Below are 14,172 nucleotides of genomic sequence, written 5' to 3'. Positions count from 1 at the left end.
AAAAATATTGTTTTTGACCTGCTTACAAAAATAATAAAATTCCAAGAAATTGGAAACACAATTTACAGGTGTGATTCTATTGGTTTTATACCAGTTTGGCAAATACTAAGTATTAGCTTTGAGACGCTTGAATTATATTAGAGGGTTATTTTTGCAGGGTGTTAATTTTATTTAATATAGGGGACAGCAACTTTCTTTAAATTGGAGGTATGATATTTGATCTTAATTCTAATTTTTTTATTTTCAAGACACAAGTTGTAGCCATTAAAGATATAAATTCATTAAAAATTGTTGAAAAAAGAATCTGCCTTACCTTGATAAATGTGTCGTGAAACAAAAGACAACAATAAACAATAAACAATAACAATAAAGATCTCTTTTGTATAGGTAAATTGATATATTCATCACAAAGTGACTTGTACGTTATGTAGCAACTTAAATAGATATATTATAACTGAACAATTATTTTAATAATATTTTTATATCAAGATTAATAGGTGATTTTTATTTCATATAAGAAAAATCACCAAAGTGCGTGTTTTAATCTTCAAAAAAATGACAGGAATATCTCACTTGCATGTAATCGGTAAATTACAATACAAATCCTAAAAATCAAAAGATAACAATAATATTTTTTGACGGTTTTAAGTTAAACAAAAATGTTTTCTTGTCAAATAACACACCTCGTATGCCAGGATCCATATACCGTGGATTCATTCATTTTCGTGGGTACCAATTTTCGTGGATTTGCGTGGTTTTGCCAATATCTGCATAAATTCCTTAAACAAATTGTCACTCGTTAATTAACTGTTTACAAAATTTAGAATTTTTGGAATACTAAGGCTTTTCTACATCAGGCATAGATTACCTTAGCTGTATTTGGCAAAACTTTTAAGAATGTTGGTCCTCAATGCTCTTCAACGTCGTACTTTATTTTGGCCTTTTAAACTTTTTTTGATTCGACCGTCACTGATGAGTCTTGTGTAGACGAAACGCGCGTCTGGCGTATATACAAAATTCAGTCCTGGTATCTATGATGCATTTATTTAATATTGGAATTCGTTTCTCTGGAGTATCTACGAAATCCACAAAAATTGGTATCTAACGAATAATAATGAATACACAGTATACCTCAGGAAAATGAAAACGTATAATGCATGTAATATAACATCATATATTAAGATGATTCAAACATGAGTACAGCAAAGCGGTATCATGTCTGGCGCCCATCATGTCTCACATTCATTCAGTCTTTATTTGCTCTGATAAAAGAAAACATTTGCTTACATTGTGAAAATAAAAATATTCCAACGATTGAACATAAGATGTTACTTTGTCTTTTTCCTTCTTCCTTTTACAATAATAAAAAAAAATTGCGTGACAATATCACAACCCTGACTCACACGATTCAAACTTAAGTACAAAATATATGTTTATAGATATAGGAAGATATGGTATAAGTACCAATGAGACAACTCTCCATCCAAGTCACCATTCACAAACGTGAACCATTATAGGTCAAGGTACGGTCTTCAACACGGAGCCTAAGCTCACACCGAACATCAAGCTATAAAGGGCCCCAAAAATTACTAGACAAGTGAAAAACCATTCAAACGAGAAATCCAACGGTCTAATCTTTATTATAAGGAAACGAGAGACGAGAAACATATATGAACCACATAATTAGACGACAACCACTAAACATCGGATTCCTGACTTTGCTTCATCATTTTTAGCAAGAAAACATTCAGACGGTTAAAAACTGCAATTTGTTTTCGCGACTTTTGCGAAAAGAAAAATAATGCGGAAAGAAATCGTACGTTTAACTTTGGTCTTTCCGATTTAACTACATCAAATATATTTTAAACTCGCGAAATTAAAACACGGTTAAATGAACATAAAATTAAGTATCCTCATAAATAAGTTGGTTTACTTCAAACAAATAGATTTATGATGTCTTTCTTTTTCCTTCTTTTTTCGTTAACAACAAAAGAGTCTAACTTATACTTAAGAACAGCTGACTATTTCAGTATATTTTTTCTAGCATAATTACATAGATAAAGACAACAGTAGTAAACCGCTGTTCAAAAGTCATAAATCGATTGCGAGAAAACAAATTAGGGTTACAAACTAAAACCGAGGGAAACACATCAACTACTAGAGGAAAACAGAAACACGGAAGTTTAACAAAATCAAACGCCAATGACATATGCATACAAACGAACTACTAGATAACATCTAATCAAAAATCTTTATATTATTGCAATGTTAATAAATTATTTATGTTTATAGATTGTTAAGGCTAGAGAATGGACGATCTCCTTGCGACTAATGTAAGTTTAATATAGATCAGTTAAGATGACAAAGTCAATATATTTTCTATGGTTTATTCTATTGTGTTGTCATTCTGCGATTCTACGCAACCATTGTTGAAGTTAAAACGGTTTGCCCTAACCTGCAAAGAGTTCATGTGTGTAAAAGAGAGAAAAATGACATATAACATTATATACTAGTAATACGGACATGAACACCTGTCCTAACTCAGGAAGCTGTTGTTAATTGATTTTTGTTTCTTTATGTCGTTCTTATGTGTTTTTCGTTTTTCTTTTTTATGTAGATTATACCGTTAGCTCTCTTGTTTGAATGGTTTTACATGTCATTTTTCGGGCCCTTTATACCTATAAGTCACTGTTAACGCTTAGCCATATTTGATGTTAACCAATCTTTCGTGCTCTACAGTGTGAGCAACGGTTCCGTGCTCAAGGCTGTACTTTTAACTATAGTGTTTAAATTTTTACAAATTGTGACTTGGAAGGAGAGCTGTCTGATGGGTACTTATATCACGTCATCTTACATTTACGCAAACGATTATATCTTGCATTTCATGTTTCTGATATCTCATTATTTTAATAAGCGGGTGTATGAAGATAAAATTATTCAGTCAATATTCGGTAAAAGGATTCACTTTTTTTAGACAGTGAAAAACTGGATAGGTGAAAAACCTTGATAATTAAATGACTGATTGTATTAAAAAACACACCTTTCGTTGTGTCAAAAATATAGGGTGTCGGAAACCGTAGTGCCAAGGGGGAACAACTGCACCTCGGCATGAAAAGTGACAATTTTCATCAATTAAGATTGGAATACATGTAGAACGCACTTTCCCTGTTTAAAGATCGAACTCACATCATCAGTGTTGACAGGTTGGTATTGCAGTAGTTAATTTCCCGGGAAGCTCTTTCATTAAAGATAGTTTTTGTTTTAAATTTTAAGAAATTAATCAACATTCTATCAGGATACCGATTAGTCGAGTGTCAGTTTGATGATCGATACTCGGTACCACAGAGCGATACTCGGGTACTCGTTGACATCCCTAGAACTTTTAAAATTAAAAAAAGAAAACATATTATATTAATTACAACAGTATTTACATTGTATTATTACACATACAGTAACATAAATAAAGGCAACGGTTGTATACTGCTGTTCGAAATTCATAAATTACAAACTAAAACTGAGGGAAACACATCAAATATAAGACGAGAACTACGACACAACAGAAACACAACACTAAAAGTAACCCACACAGAAACGAACCAATCTAATTAAAATATTGATCTCTGATTACGTTATACTACATGTGTTAAATTTGTTAAATTTACCAACCTTAGTCTTGATTTGAGTTTTCAAAATGGAGTATATGTAGTTACAATGTACACATATATATAGAGAGAGATTTTAACTTCTATGTAATTTTAGCTCTTGTGGAGAGTTGGCAATCATATTTTTATAGTGAATCACTGAAGCATGTCTGGAGCCCCCTCTCCCATAGGTAAGTCAGCAGGACCTACACACACAAACCTGAATTTAGTTACTAAGCTATTGTGACTAGACGGTGAAAACAAAAAGAGACAATAGTCAAACTACAAACATGCATTGACAGAACAGGCATATTTGAAACTGCTGTTCCTCAATCCAAATCTTAACACGTCATGCCAGTATATACTAAGCACAGAGAAGGAGATATGCGAAGAAAACTCAACAAAGAGAAAACCGGCACAATGGCATTGGAATAATTCGTGCTAACAGGCCTTGGCTTACATTGAAGACTGAGTCACCCCCTTCCTAATGAACAGTTCTCTATCCGCCAGTGGTGGTTTTAATTACAGTTTGTGGTAGTAAATTCCATTGAATAATTGTTCACGGGAAGTATGACCATTTGTATGTGTCCTTGAAAGTTTGGATGTGTCTGAGTATGATTTTGTCTTGTTCTGCTGTCTGTTTGTTCAAGAATATGCGATTGATGGCTACAAGACAATGTATTACTTTGTAAAATAAAATAAGTCTGGCGTCTCTCAGCTAGTGGTGGCCATTTCAACTGATTAATCACGTTTTTGAAACTGCTTGTGTAATCGTAGTTGTTGTGTACATAACGAGCAGCTTGTCTCTGTACCTTTTCTAATTGTATATGCTGTTCTTTCATATGGGGAAAGACATATACATATACAGACACTTCAACAACTATATTCCATTTTGGGTCTTACTAGTGTCTGGTATGCTCTTGATTTTGTTTCCGTGTTTGTAACTTTTAAATTTCTTTTTAAAAAACCAAACGATCTATTCCCATTTGATACTATCATGACTATGTTGTCTATATGTTTGTTCCACTTCCGATTTGATTGTAGGGTAATGCCTAGATATTTCGGGGATGTAATTTATTCGAGGATGTGATTGTGGAGGATGTAATTATGCTGGTTATTATTTTTCTTTTGTGAGACGGGAAGGTTGGTACATTTATCAGGGTGAAATGCCATAAGCCTATCTGACTTCCATTGAGCTGCTGAGTGTAGGTCAAGTTGTAGCTTATGACAATCATCTTGTGTTTTTATTATTTCCCCGTAAATTATGCTGTCAGCAGCAAAGAGCCTAAGCTTGCTGTGTTGTATGTATTCCAGTAAGTCATTTATATAGATGAGAAACAGTATTGGGTGAAATATTACTGTTTCTTGTGGTACACCAGATGTTACGAGGACTGAGTTGGAGGAATACCATTAATGACTTACTGTTTGTGTTCTGTCCTGTAAAAATGCCGGAATCCAATTAAGTGTGTTACTTTCAATACCATAGAAAATGAGTTTGTAAAGAAGGTGACGATGTGAGAATTTTTCCAACGCTTTAGCGAAGTTCGTTATGATTAAGTCAATTTGTGTGTTTCTATTATTTGATTGTGCTAGTTCCTGAATGAAGTCTATTAATTGTGTCTCACACGACCTTGATTTTCTGAAGCCATGCTGAAGAATGTATAATGAGGGGGATAGGACCTTTATCAGGACTCTTAAAAGGGTATTTTTAAGCTCGGGATTTCGAGATCTGGGGAATTCTTATTTTTGGAATTAGGGATGTATGGATTTAATTTTATATAGATTCAGGACATCGGGATTTCCTGTTTTAAAGCAGCCTGGGATTTCAAGATCAGGACCCCTCCTACCCCCCCCCCCCTTATAATATATGATGTTTTCGAGATGAGACATGATGCTACTTGTAATGATGACCATGTGCTCCATGAGCTTGCAACGTATGCAGGTTTAAGATAGTAGTTTACGGGTTTGTATTTTTCCACCCTTTTAAAGTCTGGGGCTACATTAGCATGTTTCCACTCCTGTAATATAGGTGTTTCTCCAGTTTCAAGTGACTTTTAAAATGTTAATTAATGTAAGAATTGGTGAGATAATTTTGTTCCTTTAGTTCTTTTAAAACTCTTTCTGTTGCCCGTAGGAAGCATGACTATACAATCTCTGTGCTTCAAAATACCTGCAAACTTTGACTTTGCTCACAATTTAGCCCTTAAACTTTGTGCTGAGGCAAAATATCTGTTAATTCGTTTTCCAAATCGTCTTTCACCCTTTGTCGCCATCTTCAACCATTCTTTTGAAGCCCTTTTCATTAGGACGATTTTGATTGGTCAATATAAATACTTTCTCGGGTCAAAAAAAGGTCACAAAAGCGAAACCTCTATTGATAGTTGTTAGATCTCATATGTAGTATAACGTAATCAGAGATCAATATTTTATTCAGATTGAGAAACGAACTATAATATTACAATGGCAATTTTCCTGGCTTGGTACAGGACATTTAAAAAAAATGGTGGGTTGAACCTGGTTTTGTGGCTAGCCAAAACTCCCGCGTGTATGGCATTGTTAAATATAACATCACATGCATGCGAATTTGCCACTAACTTTGAGCAAATAGTAATCCAAAATAAAAATGGATGAAAACTATCAATACCATTGTATCTTTTATAAATCTATATCTCAAATACATTAGAAAACAATTCTTAAATTTCAGATTTCGCTGGGCAATACCTCAGTGCATGACACCAAACTTTCGCCATATGAAAGCATCGGCATGTCTTTGTTATCGTTAGCTTCAATAACAATTAACACCGCATGTGCTATTGCATGCTTTAGAAATATGAAAAGCGATTTCTATCGGTTTTCCGTGCTCTTGCTGATAATGAATGATGCATTTAGTGGATTGTCATGGCTGTTGTATGGAATCTCTGCTAGTTTCCTATCTTCATATCAACTGGTTGGCTTATGTTTGTTCGCAACGTTTTCATTTGCCTTTGGATCTTTGACACAATATAGTATACTATTATTTATCTGTCTGCAAAGGTACTTCACAATTAAATCATATAACTTCGGAACTAATAAGATTTTTAACAAGTATAGGTATCTACTCCTGATAGGAACTTTATGTTTCATGTTTTTGTTTGCTCTCTCAGTAACTATGTTCACGCCTTTTGAACAAACGATATTTGTTTGTTCATCTACCGAATTGTTTGGACAAAGTTTTATAATCTTCTTCGTACTAATTTTCGTACCCTTGGCATTTTTACTGGTTTCCGTTATTTCAACAACAGTTATTACAGGAATTCGTATCTGGAAAATCTTCTTTTCAAGTCGTGTGCAGCCGGTCAATTTCGAAATGAGTAGTGGAAATAAAAGCAGTAACCGTAACGAGATTGAATCCTCAAACCAGATATCGCCAAATCAAAGCATACGGCGCCTAAGTTCAATACACATTCAATTTCAAGATAGTTATGTAGAAAATGATACCGTACAAAATCTTAACGAGGAACAATCCAAATACAATGATGACGTCAATTATAAACATAGACGCCAAGTTGATTCTATATCGGATGATGAACCACCAGAAAAACGTCCAAGAATATCATTAGTCCGGATAGAAAAGAAGGCATGGGAAATTCGAGCATTTTCAACGTGTGTGATAATAGTTATGTCAGCAGTTATTTTTTCCGGGCCGTTCTTCGCCTCGTACTGGCTAGAAATATTAACGGGTACAGTTGTACCAAGACAAACACACGCATATTTGTTTTTAGTGCATATGTTAAATTTGGTTGTAGATCCTTTTATTTATGCATGGAGAATACCTGAAATAAAAGAACATATGAAGAGAATTATTAAATGTTAAACTAGAGAAAAAATATAAGCTAATTAATCAAACCACTCCGCCATTTATTGAATTCATTTTCTACATGAAGAAAGACCTGTACCAGGTCACGTTATATGAAAAACGTTTTTATTGATTTGGTGTGTTTGTGCTTTTCATTTAGTCATTTGATAAGAGACATTGCTGATTTTAACTTTCCTTGAGATTTTTGTTATATTTTTTTTTAATTGATTACAAAGTTAAATGTGTGATTATGACTATTTCCATCCTGGTTTTATCAGTAGATATTTATCTCTTTTTCTTATAAGTATAGAAAAAAAATTGAAAAAGAGCTTGAAAACATGAAGGAAAAAGTGCTCGACCTTCAGTGCCGCTCCATGAAGAACAATCTTGTTTTTACCAGGCTTTACAACGTTAGAGATGAAAACACCGAAGAACTTCTCCGTTGTTTTCTTAACAACGAACTAGGCATTGACTATAAAAAAGAGTTTGGAAACTTTCACAGGTTTGGACGATATCAAGGTGGCGGAATACCCATAGTAGCACGTTTCCTATATCATTGTGACCTACAGTACGTATTAGATAGTGCATACAGGCTACGGAACACAAGATATGGCATTAAGCAACAATTCCCCAAAGAAATAGAGGACAGGAGACGAAAGCTGTATCTTATTATGAAAGAGGCAAAGCGAAACAGAAAAATTGCAACACTCGTTCGAGACCGCCTCTTTATAGACAATGAGCTTTACTAAATCCCTGACGACGCCGAGATAGCAGATATCCCATACCAAGATGGCAGTCTACCGACACGCCAAGGTGGATCTTTGCCGCTACGCCAAAGTGATGTCACACCACAGCGTCTTAGCTACGCCTCACCACAGTGTCAAAGTGACGCCCAATCATCGCGTATTGAACGACCAAAATCAACCCCCTCATCTGATAGCAACCCCAAGAAACGATCCCGCGCAGGTTCAACTCCGAAGGCTCATTACTAGGATTTCCGAGGAGCGCAACATATTGACAGTTAGACACTAATTAATAAATCTGATAATAAATATGTAAACATTGCAGAAAATAATGTAAATAGTAATTGTAATGAAACTTTATGTAATGATGAAACATTTGAACAGATAAATTGTATTTTTGGAAATTTAAACTCTCATGTAGATATTGATGTTGATGAAAATATTACTAGTAATAGTGAAGACATAAGTGCGTCTTTATCAGGTGAATCTGCCTATTTGTCAAAAAATAGTATTACAGACAAAAAAGCAATAGATCTTTTATATGTTAACTGCTGTGGCCTAAAACATAGACTACAATATCCAGAATTTGAAAGTTTAATCCGAAAACATTAGTTGTTTGCTTTGTTGAATCAAAAACTGACGATATGGATGATAATTATTTATCTGGTTACACATTAAAATTCAAAAATAGACGTAAAATATCAAGAGTAAAATCAGGTGGCATTGTAATTGGGTATAGAGAAAATCTGAATAACTCTATAGAAGTGTTTGAAACAAATAGTAAATTTGTTCTATGGTGTAAAATTTCATTTTTTTTAAATAACGAGGATATACTTTTTGGAGTGGTCTATATCCCACCAGAATATACATCATACTCCTCCCCTGATGCATTCAATGAAATTGAAAGTGAATACTTGGAATTTTCTACAACATTTGAGCATATATTTTTATTGGTGATTTTAACGCACGTACCTCAAATGAGAAAGATTATGTATTTACTGATGAAAAAGATATTAGTATTGATTTAGAGTGTGTATCTATAAATGATGTATGTAACTTAGAATTGTATAATATACCCAGAGATCGTATTAGTATGGATAAAGGGAAAACACGTTGGTTACGGTAATAATCTGCTTGACTTATGTTAATGTAACAACTTACTCATTATGAATGGTAGACTGGGAAATGATAAAACTGGGAAATTTACCTGCAGAAATGCTAGTGTTGTAGACTATTGTTTGAGTAATGTTAACTTATTGATTTTGGTGTACTAGAATTTTCACACTTGTATTCAGATGTTCATTGTCCATTGTATTTACGCTTAGAAAGCAACTCATTGGTCACAGATTGTAATGAACAGGACAGTCCTAATGTTCAGTCAAGAGAAAAGATTAATAAATGGGATCATAAAATGGTACCTGAATTTAGAGCTAATATAAATGTTGATAGATAAGACAGGTTGTTACGTAATTTGAAAAGTGTGAATTTAGAAAAAGTTGATGATAACAATCTCAACGCATTTGTAAATGAGATTGGAGTAGTCGTTTTAGAGTCTGCTAAGACAACGTTTGGAACACGAACTCATAAACCAAAAAAGCGAGCCCCTAAAAAGAAGGGAGACAAGCCATGGTTTAATTATGATTGCAAATTTGCGAGGCAAAACTTTAGAAAGCTAAGCGCAGGCTCAAATTTTCACCTTCGCTTTTATTATACAACGAGGTTAAAGGTTCTGAGAGGAAATATAAAAAAGTGATGGACAAAGCCATAAAAACTCATAGGCGTGATATGGCTAAAAAATTAAAAACCTCAGATCTCAAAATTCAAAAGAGTATTGGAATATTTTGAATAAGCGGGAACACACGAAACAACCGGACATTAATTTTGATAATTTACTTAATTTTTCAGATATCTAAATTCAGGCACCCCCGACCCTATTGATTTACCAAATGTAGACCAAGATGCTTTAGATGATTTAAATGATACACTTAATGGTCCAATTACAAAGGACGAGATTATGTATTGTATTAAGAAACTAAAAAGTAATAAAGCCTGTGGCGACGATATGATTATAAATGAATATATAAAATCTTCTAGTGATGTTTTAATTGATGTATATGTTGAATTGTTAAACATAGTTTTTAGAACTGGGATTATACCAGAATCTTGGGTAATTGGCACTATCAAACCATTTTATAAGAATAAGGGAAACAAATTTGATCCAAAAAACTTTAGACCAATCACAATTGTCAGTTGTGTTGGGAAATTATTCACTTCGATTTTATGTAATAGATTATCAAATTTTTCAGATAAATTTTTATTAATAAATGAAAATCAGATTGGATTTAGAAGTGGCTATTCAATAGCCGATTGCATATTTATACTGCACTCTTTCTTTGAAATTTTGAAATTAAAAAAGAAAATAATGTTTTGTGCATTTGTAGATTTTGAAAAAGCGTTTGACACAGTCAGAAGAGACGCTTTATGGTATAAGATGTTATTGAATAACATAAATGGTCATATGTATAACATAATTCATTAGATGTATGATAATATCAAGTCATGTTTATCTTATAATGGCAATTTATCAGATTATTTTTCATGCAATATTGGCCTACGACAAGGGGAAAACTTATCTCCTTTTCTGTTCTCACTTTTCTTAAATGATTTGGAAAACTTTTTTATCAACGAGAACCTGATTGGTTTGAACACTATTGAAAATGCACTCGAGGAAAAATTAGATATTTATGTTAAACTGTTCGCAATCCTCTATGCAGATGATACTGTATTAATGGCGGAATCGGCCAAAAATCTTCAATTATTGCTAGATAAAGTCCACTCATATTGTGATGTCTGGAAAATGAAAGTTAATGTAGAAAAAACAAAAATTGTAATTTTTAGTAATGGGAGACAACCCAAAAATCTCAGTTTTACATATGAAAACTCTGTTATAGATATCGTTCAAGAATTCAACTATCTTGGGATCTATTTTTCACGAAATGGGACATTTAAACACTGTAGAAAACACTTAGCAGAAAAAGTTACAAAGGCAATGTATGAGGTAATCAAAAAGGGGAGAAAACCTGGGTTATCTATTAGTTGTCAATTAGATTTATTTGACAAATTAGTGAAACCGGTCTTATTGTACGGTTGTGAAATTTGGGGGTTTGGGAATAACGACATTTTGGAGAGAGTTCAATTAAAATTCTGTAAGCTTCTTCTGCACCTAAAGTCTTCTACCCCAAATTGCGTAATATATGGTGAACTTGGACGATATCCCATTAATGTAGATATTAAAGTCCGTATGGTATCATTTTGGTTGAAATTAGTATGTGATAAACCGACTAAATTATCAGCGACCATTTATAAACTACTGTTTAAGCTGTCAAATGAAAATGATGTAAAGTTTAGATGGTTAAACCATGTTGAATCTATTTTTAATGAAACAGGATTATCTTTTGTGTGGTTATCTCAAACATGTATTAGTGACATTTGGCTAAGGAATGCAATCAGAACATCACTCCAAGATTAGTTAAAACAAACATGGCTTTCAAATGTGCAAGCATGTTCGAAGACATTAAATTATCGAATTTTTAAGCATACTTTGGGGTTTGAGAACTATTTTGATATTTTAGAATTTCGTGATATTTATACGTTATGCAAATTTAGAACCATCAACCATAAATTACCCATTGAGATAGGAAGATGGACAAATATTCAAAGAGATAGACGAAATTGTAAATTGTGTAACTCTAAAGATCTTGGAGATGAGTATCATTTTATTATGATGTGCACAGAGATGTCAGTAAAAAGAAACGAATGTATTGATAAAAAAATATGTAAGTCGTCCAAATATAATTATGTTTAAAAAAAATATGAATTTAAATATAAAATCCAAATTGAGAAAGCTGTGTACTTTCATTAGATTTATAAATTTCCATGTGTGCCCTCCTGGCTAAATACTATCATTATAATTGTAAATAGTGTACATATTTTGCTCTGTGTATTCATGTATTTATGTCTGTATTATTGATGTCATGTAGTGCCTGTATACCATTGTAACTGCTAAGGTTTGACAGAATAAAGATATATATAAAAAGATTATACACAACAAAAGTTAACATTATTATATTTAAAATGTTTGCGCTTTGTGAAATTATCATTATTATTTAGTGCTTATATAGCGCTAATATAAAGAAACATTTACCCGTAGCGCTTTTCAATGCACAAAAAAACATGATACAAGTACATGTACATATAAATAATTTAAAAATGGAATAAAAAAATAGAAACCGTAAAAAAATGCAGCTCAATATATGAAAATCAAAAATTATTCATCAAAAATATTTGAAATGGTGATAAGAGCATGGCCTATTGTATTGACACTAGTCAATTGTCGTACAATGATTTTTTGATAATTCGTTTATTAGTAATTAAAAGTATGCGTCGAGGTGATATCAAACGATATCCAAATCTTACTCGGAAAGCTGATCCCGCTTTTACCTCATTTTTTAAAGCAACAATGGAAGTCACGTGACAACCAAATATGGGCAGGTTTTGTCATTTTAATTGACTGAAACCATTCCGTTTCCTTCAAAAGTCATATCAAAAGAATCAAAACACACTGTACAATACATACAATACAATTCATGCGTAGTTACTTAGTACACGGAAAAAGTATGTACTATGAAAATTAGAAGGCAAATTCAAGCAATTTCATTGGACGAGAAGTTGTAAGTATGTGCTAATTCAAATATCAACTGTGAATACTTTTTAGAAGAGTTAACATACAAATTGAGAATAAATTAAAAATTACCAAAATCGTAGTATGTATTGATATATGTTAAAAATATGAGGAAAATAAGAGGTCTGCACGCATTTTTTTTCAATTAATTACAGGTTGTGGCAAAATGACACATTTCGTATGAATTATGTACGGGAGAAAATATCATTTTGTGATTAAAAGTAAACTAAATGATAGAAACGAAAAGAAAGATTTTAGAAAACGTACGTTTTTCGCAAAAAAAAAAAAAATAGCTAAATTTTAGGAAAATTTCTTCAGAAAATACACTTTTGAACGAAAATTCGCAATAGATATCTGCATTCCTGCATCAAATATTGCTAACTTGATTAGAAATCTGGACTTTAGGTTCTGTTTTTTTTTTTTTTTTACAATCCACGATGGCGAAAGGCACCAATACCAACGAAAGCACCACATGGTCATACTTACAAGTGAATATGTTTATATAATAATTGATTATCAGTCTGTTTACGAAATATAATTATGTTGATACTACAGAAATATATGTATAACAAGCAGGTGAGCACATTTTTAAAATTATCGTTTTCAAAATAGTTTCAAAAATGAAATTTGTCTATAATATAATAGTTGCTAATTTTGATAAATATCTATACTGCTGTAACCAAATAATATCAACACAGAAATAAATTGTGTCTCATTGATTCCATCTAGTTAATGCAGTAATGTGGTATAATTGCAAATGAGACAACTCTTCACAAGTTACTAAATGACACAGATATTATCAACTATAAGTCACCGTACAATATTGACCAAAGCCAATACATAGTCAGCTATAAAAGACCCCGAAAAGAAGAGAAAACTAACGGCTTAATTTATGAATAAATAAAGAACGAAAAACAAATGTGTGACACGACACGGCAACAAACGACAACCACTGAATTGCAGGCTCCTGACTTTGGACAGTCACAAACAGAATGTGACGATGTTAAACATGTTAACGGGCGCCCAACTAATATAAAAAACAGAAAATGTCATATGTTTGTCAATAAGACAACTCTTTACAAGATACCAAATGACACAGAAATAAACTTAGTTAGTTAACTCAATTATAAGTAATTCCGAAGATGTGGGGTGAGTGTAAATAAAAAAAAACTATTGATTCAAGTCACAATGAGTAAAATGTGAACATTTATA

The sequence above is a fragment of the Mytilus galloprovincialis genome, chromosome 14 (assembly GCF_965363235.1).
Source record: "Mytilus galloprovincialis chromosome 14, xbMytGall1.hap1.1, whole genome shotgun sequence".
NCBI lineage: Eukaryota > Metazoa > Mollusca > Bivalvia > Mytilida > Mytilidae > Mytilus > Mytilus galloprovincialis.
The sequence above is the reverse complement of the archived record's forward strand: the minus strand, read 5'-3'. Positions refer to the sequence as shown.